The sequence below is a fragment of the Cryptomeria japonica genome, chromosome 5, assembly GCF_030272615.1.
Source record: "Cryptomeria japonica chromosome 5, Sugi_1.0, whole genome shotgun sequence".
In the NCBI taxonomy this organism is placed as follows: Eukaryota; Viridiplantae; Streptophyta; class Pinopsida; order Cupressales; family Cupressaceae; genus Cryptomeria; species Cryptomeria japonica.
In genome coordinates this window covers 442,540,945-442,558,138 of record NC_081409.1, presented here as the reverse complement: position 1 = coordinate 442,558,138, position 17,194 = coordinate 442,540,945, and positions in this window count along the sequence as shown.

The window sequence follows — 17,194 nt, the reverse complement described above, 5'->3', positions numbered from 1 at the left end:
TGAAGTTTCCAAACCAATCTATAATCTAGGAACTCACAACCACCCATGATACCCAAGAAAGCGGAGAAGAAGATGATGATGGGAAAGCAGCATAATGTGTTGATCTACGCCCTGTTTTTGTTAATGTGATTTTCATGGTTATGCAAAGACTTCGAGACATCTATCCCAATTATATTTGGTTAGTTTCATAACTAATTTGGGGAAGGTAGAGTTTTCAAGGAGACCTCCCCTACTCTAAAAACTATAAATTAAAGGAAGATACATGAATAGGGGTTAGATTTTGTGAAGAATTTTAGTTAGTTTTTGGTTTTATTTTCCTTTGTTTTGTAAAAGTCCTGTTTCATGGAAGGAAGGATCAGACTTTAAAATATGGAATAGAAAAGGATTTATAGATGTATTGATGTGCCTTTGTTGCATAAAATATATATATAAAGATCATACTATTTTTGGGAGAAGAAAAATCTGTGGGTTTTGAATCTATGTAGTCGCATATCTTTGCATATGTTGATCTAATCAAATAACAGTAATCACCTTTCTAGTGCAGAAAATTATTATTTTTCTGGGACTCCTTCCTATGAGTTTTTTTTAAAAAAAAGATTTGTGCTTGAAGATAGATTTGGTTTCTCTTATCTATTCTTTTCTTATCTGAATTGTTAGAATGGTTTTCTGAACTTTGTTTCAGTTACTTCCATCTCTTGTGTCGAAACGGTTGGAAAGTTAATTCATTTTCTCCAAAATATGTGTGAAATATTGGCCTCTCATCCAAGAATGAAGTAGGCAGCCTTACATGCTTTCCGGTTAAAAGCATACCAATCAAAAATTAATTAGATTATTCCCCAAATAACTAAGATAGGGAGCTATACCTATGGAAAATTTAGAGGGAAGTGGTTTATATAACACTTACTCAACTGTTATTTGAACACTTGTCTCTAAAAGAAGGTGACAGAGTTTGAAATTGATCATTTTTAAGAAAGGCAAAATCTGTTCACTAACACATCTTCAGCTTGAAAAAAAATGCCAGCCGTCAGATCTCGACGAACCTGCACGATCATTAACCATCCCCTTTTCTGCACATGCTTTTTGTCATTTCATGATGGTTATTCTTTAAGCATCTTTGTCTCGCGAAACTGCATGCACTGTCGATTTGCTGTGAACTTTCTCACTAGTTAAGTCATTCTTTCTCTGTAAAATTGACCTCGGGAACCATGCACATGGGGGATAGGGTCCACCTAGTTGCCACTTGGCCTCCTTGATCACCTTGGGAACCACACCCACGTGCGTGGGGTCTGCCTGGGTGCCCAACCGACACCTTCTATCAAAAGCACTTGAGGTTTTGAGATTGTGTTTGTGTGGAGTGTTGGTTTTAAAAATCAAATACTCCCATTCCCTAGTGAATGTGGGATTAATGCATTTGCCTGGGACTGTGTTTTTGAAGGAAATCAATTGCGCTGCCCATGAAATTCAGTTGAAACTTCTAAGCCTTTTCATTACACCACACTACAACTTGCTTGGAGCTTTAATCCCTTTCACCTTGTCGCAGGGGACTTTTAAAATTTATACCTGCCATTACATTTTATTGGAAGTTTTAGATGCCCATTTACATCTCTCCAAAGGATCACAGATTTAACACATGCAAGTTGCATTCAACTTTAATTGGAGGTGTCTAATGGCCTTCAATGCCATTCCATGTTGTTGGCATTATGTGAACCGATATGTGGACATAATGACATTGTATGTTGTCATTGATGTCAATATGTTGAAAAGGTATGAACTGGCATATGTGAGAATGGGTATAACTCTGTGAACCGACATTTGTGCCAAAGTGAAGCGGTGTGCTTGTTCAAGGTGAACTAGCATATGGTTATGGGAGTCAGAACATGGAAGCATTGTATGACTACCGGTTGGTAGTCTCTACTTCAGGGTTTCTGGTTGAAGTACTTCAAGTATGTATGGCTCAACCAGTGATCTTTGTGTAATGAGTAAGTAGTATAAAAAAGAATAGATCGTGTTGCCACATCAGCCTTGTGTGCGTGAAGGATCTTGCACGAAGAAGACTATCCCTATCTACCTTGAGAATGTACGAAGTTTGTAAATGGTGAAAACGCATGATGGAATATCAGCCGTCATGAAATCGGTGGATAATGAATGATGCAGAATGTCTTGAGATTTATTCAAAGATTTGTTGCATTTAATACAATATGATCAATGGTCATGATTGAACTGTTTGATTTCCTTAACCTAACAGGTCCAGGGTTTAGGGTTTATGCTACCGACCTGTTTGTTGTCCTATAAGGTCGATGTTGTGATTCTTTCAGAGGTTGTTGGAAAAAGCTATGTGTGAGTATCCAAGAGAAGGGATATGAGATCCTTGCTAGACCAGAGGAGAGAAGTAATAATTGCAAAGTGTAAGTACAGAAGGTGAAGAGGAGCTTAAGCGTATTTGCATTGACATTGAGTGCTATTACCAAATCATTGTAATACCTATTGATCTCTAACCACCTCAGTAGTTGGAAAATCCCCTAACAGGGTAGCCTTAACCAGCTTGCTATAAATCCCTTAATAGGGTAACTCAAAGTTATTGAGATCTGGAAAGCTAGAGAGCTCTGGAAATCCTTTAGCTATTGAGTTCTTGAAATCCTCTAACAAGGTACCCTTAACAAGGTTTAACCCTTAACCGGGTATTATAGCCATCCCTTAACTGAGTGATCTCTAATAGGATCGGTTCCTAGCAGAACCTTTTTTATTGTCTTTAACCGGACAAGGCTTCTAACAGAGCGGACTTCCAAAGAGTTCAACAACAAGCTTGTGGGTATTCATCCCCACCGTGGTTTTTCCCAGTTGGGTTTCCATGTGAAAAATATGTGTGTCATATGTGATGCTTTTATCTTGTGATGCTTTATTATTGCTTGTTAAGCATATGATGGTTTTTGTGTTTTATGCCTATCAATAAAACATGTTGAACTAGCTATTGTGAAGATATGATGATAATTACCTATTCATGCATAAGGGTGAAATGGTAGTGTAGTTTTGAGTTGAGTGGAAAAATCAGTAAGTAACCAGTTTATGATTGTTTTAGTTGTTCTGAGTTTTACTGGTTGCACTCTATCTCAAACCGGTGTCACTGTTTTCCAGTCATTTAGAGTAATTGCTGCTAAACTGGTTTAGGTCTGTATTTTTTCTATACTGATTCACCTCCCCCTCTCAGTACCGGTTTGGTACTATTCATTCATCATTGAGTTATCAATTGGTATCAGAGATTCCTCCAAGTCCTCTATGTTATAAGCTTAACCGCTTAAGGTAAAGATCCCAGACAAATGATGAAGAGGGAAGGTCCAAAGTTTAATAGGGAAAATTTTGGTATATGGAAAGATAGGATGAAGATATTGATCAGAAGTATGGGTGCTCAACACTGGAGTTATGTTGAGAACATCTATGTTGTCCCTACCGGTACTCTCATTAATGACCAAAAGAGAGAGATACAAGAAAATGGGCAAGTCATGGAAGCTCTCATTAGTAGTCTATCTGACATTGAGTTTATTGATGTTCAGGACAAGGTAAATCTCAAAGAGGTATGGGATGCTCTTGAAAATATCTATGGTGGTGATGAACATGTAAAACAGGCTAAGGAAGAAAGCTTGAGAGGGAAGTTTGAAGATATGGGGATGGTTGAAGGTGAGACCATTCAACAGTATGTAATAAGAATCAAAACAGTTGTTGGAGAAATTAAGAGTGCAGGTGGTAAAATAGAAGACTCCACTATGATAAGCAAAGTCCTAAGATCCCTATTGCCGATCTATGCAATACGGGTTGCTGCTATTCAGGAGTTGAGATCAATAGACAAAACTAAGGTATCATTGGACTCCATCATAGCAAAGATGACAACCTATGAGCTAAATAGTTTTGATGGCAGTGTTCAAAAGACTGAATCAACTTTCAGAGATTCTGCTGTACCATTCAGGAAAGGAAAAGAAGCAAGCACTAGTGGTGAACCAAGACAGAGCAGAGTAATGGATGATGAGGAGTTTCTGATGGAATTTGAAGCTCTACTTGCCAAGAAGCTTGCTAAAGGAACCAGTAAATACAAAGGTAAGCTACCTTTGAAATGCTTTTCTTATAATCGAATAGGACATATTGCTATAGACTGTCCTAATGGCGATATCAAGGACAAACTGGAAAGGTTCAGGATATTCAAAGGAGGAAGCCAGAGAAACTATTTTGTGGTAGTTGATGAAGGTGTCATAGATGAAGAATCAGAGGATGAGGAAAATGAAGATATTGTGTTTGTTATTGTTAAAGAAGATGTGTCAGACAAGAAGGCTCTTGTCTCTCAGTTTGATAATTCCAATGAGTGGATCATTGACAGTGGCTATTCTCACCATATGACTGGTGACTAGAGCAAGTTTCTATCCTTGGAGGAGTATGATGGTGGTGTGGTTCACTTTGGCAATGATGCACCATGCATGGTCAGAGGCAGAGGGTCCATCTCTCTGAATGGAAAGAGTAGTGCTGACAATGTGTACTGGGTTGATGGTCTTAGACACAAGCTTCTGAGTGTTGCCTAGCTGAATGATAGTGGCCTCACTCTAGAATTCAAGAATGGAGTTTACATAATCAAGGGAAAAGATGGTGAATTGGTGGCCATCGGCATGCAGACCAAAGGTAATCTATTTCAGCTGAATGCAAATATAAGCACATGTCTTATGGCCAAATTTGATGATAGCTGGATATGGCATAGGAGACTCTGCCATATAAAATTTGATAACATTGTAAAGGCCAGTAAGATCAAGGCAGTTAGAGGATTGCTGGTGGTAAGCAAACCGGATAATATCTTGTGCAGAGAATGTCAATTGGGGAAAATGTCTTCCTCAACCTTTAAAGGTAAATCTTTCACTGCTGACAACTTGCTTGATCTTGTGCATACTGATTTGTGTGGTCCTATGAAAACTAGGAGTGTGCAGGGTGATAGGTACTTCATGATTCTCACTAATGACTACTCAAGAATGATGTGGGTCACACTCTTGAAAGACAAGTCTGAAGCCTTTGTAAAGTTTAAATCTTTCAGAGCATTAGTGGACAAGGAAAGCGGTAAAAGGATCAAGTGTCTGAGAACTGATCAATGAGGGGAATTCACTTCTGATGAATTCAACAAGTATTGTGAAGAATTTGGCATCAAGAGACAACTGTCTTCACTCCGGAATCCACAGTAGAATGGCCTAGCAGAAAGGAATAACCGGACTATGGTTGAAGTAGCTAGAACCATGTTGATTCAAGGAAAGGTAGCTCACACCTTTTGGAGAGAAGCAGTGAGCACTGTAGTCTGCACAATGAACCGGGTACTCATCAAGAAAGGTAAGGACAAAACTCCTTATGAGTATTGGACTGGTAATACACCTGTGGTTAGCTACTTTAGGGTATTTGGTAGCAAATGTTACATGAAGAGGAGTGAACATCAGGGAAAATTTGAGGCTAAATGCGATGAGGGAATATTTCTAGGATATTCCACCAAGAGTAAAGCTCTCAAGTATTACAACAATAGGACTCAGAGAATATTGAAAGTATCAATGTAAGAGTTGATGAATCCTCTGAGAAAACTGAGGAAACTGGTAGTGAGCAAGCTGTAAATTAACCGATTGCAACCGTCTGGAAATCGGTTGTTAGTCAACCAAGTACCAGTAACAGTGTTCCTGAACTGGTGAATGTTGATACTGATGAAGATGAGGATGAAGAGGAAAAGAAAGAAGAACCAGTCAAGACCATTCCTTAGTATGTCAAGCTGAATCATGATCCTAAGCAGATCATAGGAGATAAGGATGCAAGAATCCTTACAAGAAGAAAGATCAAAGAAAACTAATGTATGATCTCTGAATTTGAGCCTAAATCATTCAAAGAGGCTCATAAAGATGAAGATTAGATCAAGGCAATGGAAGAGGAACTTGACTAGATAGAGAAAAATGGTACATGGTCCTTGGTACCTAGACCAGAGCATAAAAATGTCATTGGCACCAAATGGGTGTTCAGAAACAAGCTGAATGAGGATGGCATAGTGATTAGGAACAAAGCTAGATTGGTGTGCAAAGAATATGCTCAAGAAGAAGGAGAAGACTATGGAGAAACCTTTGCTCATGTAGCCAAATTGGAAGGAGTTTGTATGCTTCTTGCATATGCAGCTTTTAAAGGCTTCAAAGTATATCAAATGGATGTAAAATCTACATTCCTAAATGGTGTACTTGAAGAGGAGGTGTATATTAAGCAACCAGATGGTTTTTCCCTATTTGAAGATAGTGACATGGTATGTAGGCTACATAAAGCTTTATATGGTCTAAAGCAAGCACCTAGGGCATGGTATGAGCGCCTACATTCCCATCTTGTGAAGATTGGATTTGAGAGAACAAGTGAAGATAGCAATATCTACTTGAAGTCTGAAGGAGATCAGATCCTGATCTGTGAGGTATTTGTTGATGACAAGATGTGTCATGAGTTTGCTAATGAGATGAAGGAAGAGTTTGAGATGTCACTCATAGGGGAGATTAAGTTCTTCATTGGATTACAGATTCAACAGATGAAGGATGGAATCTTTATCACTCAGTCCAAATATGTCAAAGAGGTGTTGAAGACCTTTGGCATGGAAGATAGCAAACCGGTTGGTACACCGATGGTGACCGGTTGCAAACTATCCAAAGAGGATGACTCTGCATTGGTTGATGAGAAGGAATACCGATCAATGATTAGCAAGTTGCATTATGTAGTGTATAGTAGATTGGATATTGCACATGCAGTTGGTATTACTGCAAGGTTCCAGAAAAGTCCAAGAGAATCCCACTTGGTTGCAGTCAAGTGGACTCTTAGGTATCTGAAGGGGACTACTGACTATGGATTGTGGTATCCATATAGCAAGGACTTCAACTAGAAAGTGTTCACAGATGCTAATTGGGTTGGTAATGTAGATGACCAGAAGAGCACAAGTAGTGGTGCATTCTTCCTTGGTGATAGACTAATCTCATGGATGAGTAAAAAACAGAGTTGTATCTCTCAGTCTACAACAGAAGCGGAGTATGTTGCAGCCTTCATGAACTACACTCAGACAATTTGGATGAATCATGTATTAAAAGGCTTCAAAATCCCTGTACCTGAACCGGTAATTATATGCTATGACAACACAAGTGCTATCAATATTTCAAAGAATCTGGTTTTACATTCTAGAACCAAGCACTTTGAGCTTAAGTATCATTTCTTAAGGGAAAAGGTTCAGAACAAAGAGATTGCACTGGAGCATGTGTCCAGTAAGGAGCAGTTAGCAGACATATTCACGAAGCCTCTTCTAAAGACTACATTTACACACTTAAGAGGTGAATTAGGGGTATTGCCACTTCAAGAGGTGAACTAAAGGAATATGCTTCACATCAGTCATGTATTGCATAGTCAAATATTTCTTTAGGATTGATGTGTTGAAGGATGCTACTCCTCAGGGGGAGCATCACAATGGAATCGAGAATCTTGTGCCTCCACTTTGGCATTGTTGTCAAAGGGGGAGAAGATGTGAAGCAGAGAGATATCTTTGTATATTGCCATCAATGCTAAAGGGGGAGATTGTTGGCATTATGTCAACTAGTATGTGGACATAATGACATTGTATGTTGTCATTGATGTCAATATGTTGAAAAGGTATGAACTGGCATATGTGAGAACTGGTATAACTCTATGAGCCGACATTTGTGCCAAAGTGAAGTGGTGTGCTTGTTCAAGGTGAACCGACATATGGCTATGGGAACCGGCACATGGAAGCGTTGTATGACTACCGGTTGGTAGTCTCAACTTTAGCGTTTCCGGTTGAATTGCTTCAAGTCTGTATGGCTCAACTGGTGATCTTTGTGTAATGAGTAAGCAGTATAACAAAGAAAAGATCATGTTGCCATGTCAGCCTTGTGCGCGTGAAGGATCTTGCATGAAGAAGACTATACCTATCTACCTCGGGAATGTGCGAAGTTTGTAAATGGTGAAAATGCATGATGGATTATCAACTGCCATGAAATTGGTGGATAATGAACAATGGAGAATGTCTTGAGATTTATGGTCAGGATTGAATTGTTTGAATTCCTTAACCTAGCAGGTCTAGGGTTTAGGGTTTATGCTATCGACCTTTCTGTTATCCTATAAGGTCGATGTTGTGACTCTTTCAGAGGTTGTTGGCAAAAGTTGTGTGTGAGTATCCAAGAGAAGGGATACGAGATTGTTGCCAGACCAGAGGAGAGAAGTGATACCTACAGAGTATAAGTGCAGAAGGTGAAGAGGAGCTTAAGAAGATCTATATTGGCATTGAGTGTTGTTACCAGATCATTGCAATACCTATTGATCTCTAACCACCTCAACACTTGGAAAATCCCCTAACAGGGTAGCCTTAACCAGCTTGCTATAAATCCCTTGACAGGGTAACTCAAAGTTATTGAGATCTGGAAAGCTAGAGAGCTCTAGAAATCCTTTAGCTATTGAGTTCTTGAAATCCTCTAACAAGGTACCCTTAACAAGGTTTAACCCTTAACCGGGTATTATAGCCATCCCTTAACCGGGTGATCTCTAACAGGATCGGTTCCTAGCAGAACCTTTTGTAATGTCTTTAACTGGAGAAGGCTTCTAACAGAGCGGACTTCCAAAGAGTTCAACAACAAGCTTGTGGGTATTCATCCCCATAGTGGTTTTTCCTAGTTGGGTTTCCACATGAAAAATATGTGTGTCATATGTGATGCTTTTATCTTGTGATGCTTTGTTATTGCCTATTAAGCATATGATGGTTCTATGTTTTATGCCTGTCAATAAAACATGTTGAACTAGCTATTGTGAATATATGATGATAGATTACCTATTCATGCATAAGGGTGAAATGGTAGTGTAGTTTTGAGTTGAGTGGAAAACTCAGTAAGTAACTGGTTTATGATTGTTTTAGTTGTTCTAAGATTTACTAGTTGCACTCTATCTCAAACTAGTGTCACTGTTTGCCAGTCATTTAGAGTAATTGCTGCTGAATCGGTTTAGGTCTGTATTTTGTCTATACCGATTCACCCCCCCATCTCAGTATTGGTTTGGTACTATTCATTCATCATTGAGTTATCACATGCAGGGGAGGAGCTGCAGGTTTAACACTTGCTACTTGTATTTGCATTGAAAGTTTATAATTGCCCCTTACTCCATCATGCTTCTTGAGGATCCATGCCATAACAGAGAGGAGGACCTGGCAGGGGGGAGAAATGCTTACACCTGCTGATACATTTGATTGGATTTCACTCGCTGAAGGTTCTTAAAACCTTTTAACACCTCCCTCTCATGTAGTCCCAAGATGAATTACCTTCACACCTGCAGATTGCATTTGCTTGAAGGAAGCATTGGCATTTAATTGCCTTTCACCACCATGTAGGGGAAGGAGAAAATTGGCTTTAAACTAGCAAAGGTCGTGGCATTATGCAATACACATCAAGTGGTTGCTGACAATGAGAAGAAGGCCGCAGTTGTGGATATTCAATGCCCTAAGGAACATCATGTTCAGGCACATCAATTTTCTACTAATACGTTTATCCCTCTCATCTGAGCATATCCAAATATTTCCCTCGCATCCTTCATTGTGTACCACTCTGAAAGGCTATAAGCACCATTCCATAAGTTTGGAAAAGGTTGGAATCTCTAAAGGAAATGATTGTGTAGCTCTAATATGCAAATGTAGAACATTCAACTTTGAGTAAGCCATATCATCAATGACTTTCTGGATTATCTATAGGGGTTGAAATGTCATGAAATAAGAACATTTCGCCACAAAATTAATGCGCGGGCATGAGCCAAGTAGGGCCCCAAAGTGGGTCCGACTAAAAAAAAATTTCATTTCATGCAACTAACCTTTGAAATGCCTTAGGAACATTAAACATACCTTTGGAATTGATTGACACCATGTTTGAATCATCAAACTGAGTTTTGCAACTTTCAAGTGCTTGCGCCACATTTTTGCATTTAATTGCGAAGATGTAATTTTTAAACTCGTCAAAACACCTTTGTGGACCTTGCAAACTGATAGACGTGTACTCTGATATACAAACATGAACTCTATCAAGTGATTTCTCTAGAAGAATCCCGAGTGAAGAAATATTAATGTTCAAAGATGATGCTTTATCGACACTGCGGACTTGATGAAGTCAATGCCCAGGGAACTTATGATGCCTTTCTTAAAAATATCAAACGATCTCTGTAGACCCTCAAATCTGAGGCATAGGTACCTTGAAATACATATCAAAACTTAGAATGCTCAATTTGACCAAAAGGCTGACTGGGTACAAATGGTGCACTCATGAAAATAGCCACATTAACTGATGTAGCAATGAAAGTACGGAACACTGAAAAATGTGGCTCAAGAAACCCTTTTGAAAACTGATCAAATGGATTGGCAGGAGCTTGAAATTTGAAACATAGCTTGTCTTTTATACCAGAAATAGCTTGGAAAAAACATTCTGACATGACACTCACTGGGGAAACTTTTACAAATTTGCAAAGCGAGGCTCTGACTAGCTCCTGAAACAGGGACTTATGCAAACCATAAATTTCAAACGGATTGAGCTTACCAACCTAAGCAAATGGATTCATAAAGACTTGAAACTTGGCATACTGACTCACATTTATGCATACAATTCAATAGAATTTTAATTTCACCATGATGATCAATAAGGAAAAATTTGTAGGCACTCAAAGTAGGCCACTTAATAAAAGTTGCATTTGCACCTTAAATGCACTTTCAGCTCACCCCTTGAAATGGGTACCTAATAAACTGATCCAAACTAAAAACTGAAAGTTGCACAACACTTCATTAGCTAAATGAAAGGTGTAGGACACATTTCCCAAGCCTTACCCTTTGAAAATCAACTGGGTTCATTTTACCCTCTCTCTAACTAGGCCACCTAAATGAGATTAGGTGCCTTTCTGAAAATGAAATAGAAATTTTTTTGAAATGGGCCTCTCAAATTACTCAAATTTAATGAGTCCCAATAGTGGCTCTGACTAGGGATGGTTGATTGCAAGATTAACACAAGAATTTAGAATCTATGAAAAAGCAAACCACCCAAAAACGGAATACATCTCTTCTCTTCAAAAATAGGGGTTCCTTATTCTACCCAAACAACATGGTACCTTATTGAAAACCACACAACTGAAGCAAAGAAACTATACAAAAATATACAACTTATAAATGGCCCTGGGCCATCAAAAATGAAATCAATTCTTACCTCTGTCAAAAACACAATTTTCATTTCCATAAATCAAAGGTAAGATGAAATCATCATTCACATCTGCCTGATCAGAAACACTACCACTTCTAATCAGCTGCTCACATAAAACATAATCAGCAGCATGTTCATAATCATAGAATCTTTGACCAAACAAATGCTGAAAGGGATGGTCACTATATGGCATAAGAGTGTCATACTCTTTACCATTCTTTCCCAGCTGAAATGAAAAGTGGTCTAACTTATTTTCAAAGTTGAGAACATCAGACACATCTCTATTGCTATTTTTCTCAAATGATAAACACTCTTCCACAATGATGGCTTGCAAACTAGAGAGGAAAACTTCTTCATAAAATGACTACAACTCATCTTCATGTTGATCACAATTTCTATTAGCCTCTTGCACAAGTAAAAACACATGATAATTACTTGTCAATGGTTCATTTCCCACTTGCAAATCAGGGAAAATTATTTCAGACTTGTCATGCCTTTTAAAAGCAAGATCCACACAATGCATATTAAATTTTGAGTTCATATCAACATATGTATCTACATATTCACACCTATCAATTGTATATGCATTTTTATCTTGTCCATCACTCAAACCAAAAATAGGGAAAGAATCAACAACATATGTATCATACTTCACACCCTCAAAAACATCATTAGTATCTAAATAGGTACTGGTTGGGTATGAGAGATTGGGCACATTTTTTGGATGCATATCTCTGAAGATCAGCAGCTAAAAGTTCTGAAATTTGTTCACTACTTAGTGAACCTTCTTCTTCATTTTCATTTTCCTTGGCTTCATCCTCTAAGTTGTAAACATTGTCCCAATCTGATAAAGGTATTAAATCAGCAGTGCTCATGTCTCTATGCACATTTATTTCATCCTTACAACAACTTGCATCCAAATCGTAGCCTTTATCATGCTGCTCATAAAGTGCTGCTATATGTTGCAACATAGTTTCATAACTTTGGTTGCAAATATTTTGTGGATTGAACTTAACAATACTATCATTCATATTATTCAAATCTAAAAACTCTAAATAATTACAATCATACACACTAGAATAACAATCTATATTTTCATCCTCCTCAAACTGAGAACAAAATTTTGCACTGTCATGTTGATCATAAGAATCATTTTTAAAACCACAGGAGATATACCTATTCATAGATTCATCTCCATTACTTTGGTATTCATCAATTTCACTTTTAGCATTAGTATACTCAATATTATGTGCATTTTCAGATTTAATCCTTTCAATCTCATATATCCATTCTTTAATACATGTGACACTTTCTTCTCTCAAGGTAGTAGACCAATTAACTGAGTCAGGCTCATCAAGCTCTAAGAATAACTCAATCCAAACAGACTCATGGGGTCTAGAATTAGTTGAAATCTCATTCAATGCAACTATAAATTATTCATAGAAAACATATGACGAGTCTTCTTTTATTTTCCTTACTTTCCTTCTTAAAACCAAACAAATTTCTCTTGGATCTATTGAAGACATATTGCAATCTCTCTATCAATTTCTTTCAGATTTGACAAGGGATTTTCAGATCTAGAAACTACATCTAGATCCACCAGGTTTATAACATCTGCTAAACCATTATCATGACCATGCATCTTACTATTTTACAAACTCCTTTCAAAACTCATGCAATCATAAATTTTCAGAATCATACACACTTCTCCCATCACTTATGACTCAAAAATTTTCAAAACATGAAGTATGTAAAGTGCAGATTTATTTTCCTTTCAATCGTGACTTTTTCACCTTATAAGGAACAAAATTATTTCATGAATACCTGAAGAAAAAATTGTTGCTGTTGTTCACTTTACTTCTAACTGGAAATTTGAAGAATTCCTCCAAATCTCAGGTTCGTTCTTATAGAGTCACCGCCTCCCTGGAGAGAAAAAAAATTTAACCACTGACGTTATTCTAAAACACTTTCAGATTTATGGGTCTCACCACACATAGCAAAGTCACATAATATTTTCAAATTTTAAAGCAACAAGCCTTTCCAGGGTATACACTTTTAAATCTAAAAATAACTTTCAGATTTGTAAACTTCTAAGACTCTTCCCCAAATGACTTTGCCCAAACTCATGGGTTTCACTTGACATAAATTTTTTTTTACATCATTCTCCCCAACAGAGTCACCATTTTTGTTGTTCACAAAATCTGGTTAACCCAACCTCACCTGCAATCCTTCTATGAAATGGCCAATTTCACTCTATAGAACACATCAAGACTTGGACAGCATAACATAGGACCCTAATTGATCCTCGTGCACTTCAAGTTCTGCTAGATGTAGGGGGGGACACCCTTTTGATGCATTAGATACAACAATTACACACATATGGCAGCATCAAACAATAAGAAGATAGATCATTCCACAAACCCACCCAATTAGAAACACACTACAGATTGGCTAAATTTGTATAAACCATAGATGAAACGAAGCTTGGAATGAAAAGAACACAACCCCTAAACACAAAGGGAAATAGATTTTCTTTAAATGTATAAATCTGAAACTATCCCCAAATCTTTCAAAGACTAGTGCCTTGTTCATTGGGCAACAGAGTCACACACAGAACTGCAAAATGCAAATCATAGCTGCGAATTTGTTTTCCTTAAACAATATTCCTGCATCAATACCTTATACGAATGCATTACTTGATTCATTCACAAAATTATCAAATCTGGGACACATATTCCATTATTTATGACTGATTACAAAATTTAAAACCTTCATTGAAGGGTACCTACAAACAGTCACAACAATTTCCTAGAAATTGACAAATTCCATCCTCCTTGAGGATCCAATTTATGACAATGAAATACATGCCTAGAGACAACATTGTGTGAAATTTACTCATGTCTAACACAAGTAAGACCTGCAACTAGAAAAAACATCTCCAATACTACACTGTAACCTCTATACCCTGAAAAGATCCATAGAATTTTACAAATTTGGGTCAAAAAATTCAGAATTGGAAGCCATCAAATCTGGAGCACTTCCTCCAAAAATTTTGGAACCCTTACAATTGAGAAGAAATTGGAATATGAAGGAGAGGGAAAAAGATCAGATTTCATCAGAACAAGCCATGTGTCTTCTTTCCCTAACTGAATTTCATTTCCTTCCCCTGGAAACTTCTCTCAAAATGTCTATTTTTTGTTGAAACAAACATCATAACTACATTCCTCATTCCAAGAGCTTTCCGGTGATATATAATATTTGCATATTTGGCCAAACATTAACTTCTAGGCTAATTAATCCTTTTTATGTGCACCATCATTTAAATTTTTGGATTTTTCTTATAGTTGAAACTATGCGATTTAACTTTAATTTTTCACCATTTTTTGGCCTAACGCCCTGTCACGTGGTAGCCTATGATTTTCTAGGAGGGTCCACTAAGCGCCACCTAGGATGACACCTCATCTATTCACCACTTGTCCGCCTCGTCACCACCACCAGACTACCACTTGTCTCTGTTGTCATCAACACTGGACTGCTCCATCATCACCACTTGTACGCCATGTCATCTTTTGCCATTTTGTGATGGTTAATGGGTGTGCATCTTCATCTTGTTAAAAAACACCAACTGTCAGATCTCGGTGAACTTGCATGATCGTTAACCATCCCCTTTTCTGCACGTGCTTTTCGCCATTTCACGATGGTTATTCTTCGAGCATCTTTGCCTCATGAAACTACATGCATCGTCTATCTAATGCAAGCTTGCTCACCAGTTAAGTCATTTTTTCTATGTAAAATTCACCTCGAGAACCGTGCAGATTGGGGGGGGGTCCACCTGGTCGCCACTTGGCCTCCTTGGTCACCTTGAGAACCATGCCTACGCTTGTGGGGTTTGCCTGGGTGCCCAACCGACACCATCCGTCAAAAGCCCTTGAGGCTTTGACACTATGTTTGTGTGGAGTTTTGGTTTTAAAAATCAAATACTCCCATTCTCTAGCGAATGTGGGATTAATGCATTTTCCTGAGACAGTGTTTTTGAAGGAAATCAATGGTGCTGCCCATGAAATTCAGTTGAAACTTCTAAGTCTTTTCATTTCGTCGCACTACAACTTGCTTGGAGCTTTAATTCCTTTCACCTTATTGCAAGGGACTATTAAAATTTACACCTGCCATTGCATTTTATTGGAAGTTTTAGATGCCCATTTACATCACTCCAAAAGATCACAGGTTTAACAGATGCAAGTTGCATTCAACTTTAATTGGAGGTGTCTAATGGCCTTCAATACCATTCCATGCAGGGGAGGAGCTACAGGTTTAACACCTGCTACTTGCATTTGCATTGAAAGTTTATAATCACCCCTTTCTCCATCATGTTGCCTGAGGATCCACGCCATACCAGAGAGGAGGACCTGGCAGGGGGGAGAAATGCTTACACCTGCCAGTACATTCGCTTGGATTTTACTTGCTGAAGGATCTTAAAACCTTTTAACACCTCCCTCTCACGCAGCCCCAAGAAGAATTACCTTCACACCTACAGATTACATTTGCTTGAAGGGAGTATTGGCTTTTAATTTCCTTTCACCACCATGCAGGGGAAGGAGAAAATTGGCTTTAAACTGGCAAATGTCATGGCATTAAGCAATACACATTAAGTGGTTGCTGACAATGAGAAGAAGGCCACAATTATGGATATCCAATGCCCCAAGGAACAACATGTTCAAGCACATCAATTTTCTGCTAATACATTTATCCCTCTCATCTGAGCATATCCAAATATTTCCCTCACATCCTTCATTGTGTACTACTCTGAAAGGCTATAAGCACCATTCCATAAGTTTGGAAAAGATTGGAATATCTAAAGGAAATGATTGTGTAGCTCTAATATGCCAATGTAGAACATTCAAATTTGAGTAAGCCATAGCATCAATCACTTTCTTGATCTTATCTAGGGGTTGAAATATCGTGAAATAAGAACATTTCGCCACAAAATTAATCCACGGGCATGAGCCAGGTCAGGCCCCAAAGTGGGTTTGACTTTTTTTTTTTCATGCAAATGACCTTTGAAATGCCTTAGGAACCTTAAACATACCTTTGGAATCGATTGGCACCATTTTTGGATCATCAAACTGAGTTTTGCAACTTTCAGGTGCTTGCGCCATATTTTCGTATTTAATCGCAAAGATGTAATTTTCAAACTGATCAAAACAACTCTTTAGACTTTGCAAACTAACAAGTGTGTACTCTGATATACAAACATGAACTCTAACAAGTAGGTTCTCAAGACGAATCCTAAGTGAAGAAATATTAATGGTCAAAGATGACCAACTGGCTTTGTTGACACTGCGGACCTGATGAAGTCAATGCACAGGGAACTTATGATGCCTTTCTTAAAAATATCAAACAATCTCCATAGACCCTCAAATCTGAGGCATATGTACCTTCAAATACATATCAAAACTTAGAATGCTCAGTTCAACCAAAAGGCTGACTGGGTGCAAATGGTGCGCTCATGAAAATAGCCACATTAACTGATGTAGCAATGAAAGTACAGAACACTAAAAAAGGTGGCTCAAGAAACCCTTTTGAAAACTAATCAAACGGATTGGCAGGAGCTTGAAATTTGAAACATAGCTTGTGTTTTATACTAGTAATAGCCTAGAAAAAACATTCTGACATGACAGTCATCGAGGCAACTTTTACAAATGTGCAAAGCGAGGCTCTGACTAGCTCCTGAAATAGGGTCTTATGCAAACCATAAACTGCAAACGGATTGAGCTTACCAAACTAAGAAAATGGATTCATAAAGACTTGAAACTTGGCATTATGGCTCACATTTATGCATACAATTCAATACACTTTTAATTTCACCATGACGATCAATAGGGCAAAAGTTGTAGGTGCTCAAAGTAGGCGACTTAATAAAATATGCATTTGCACCTAAAATGCACTTT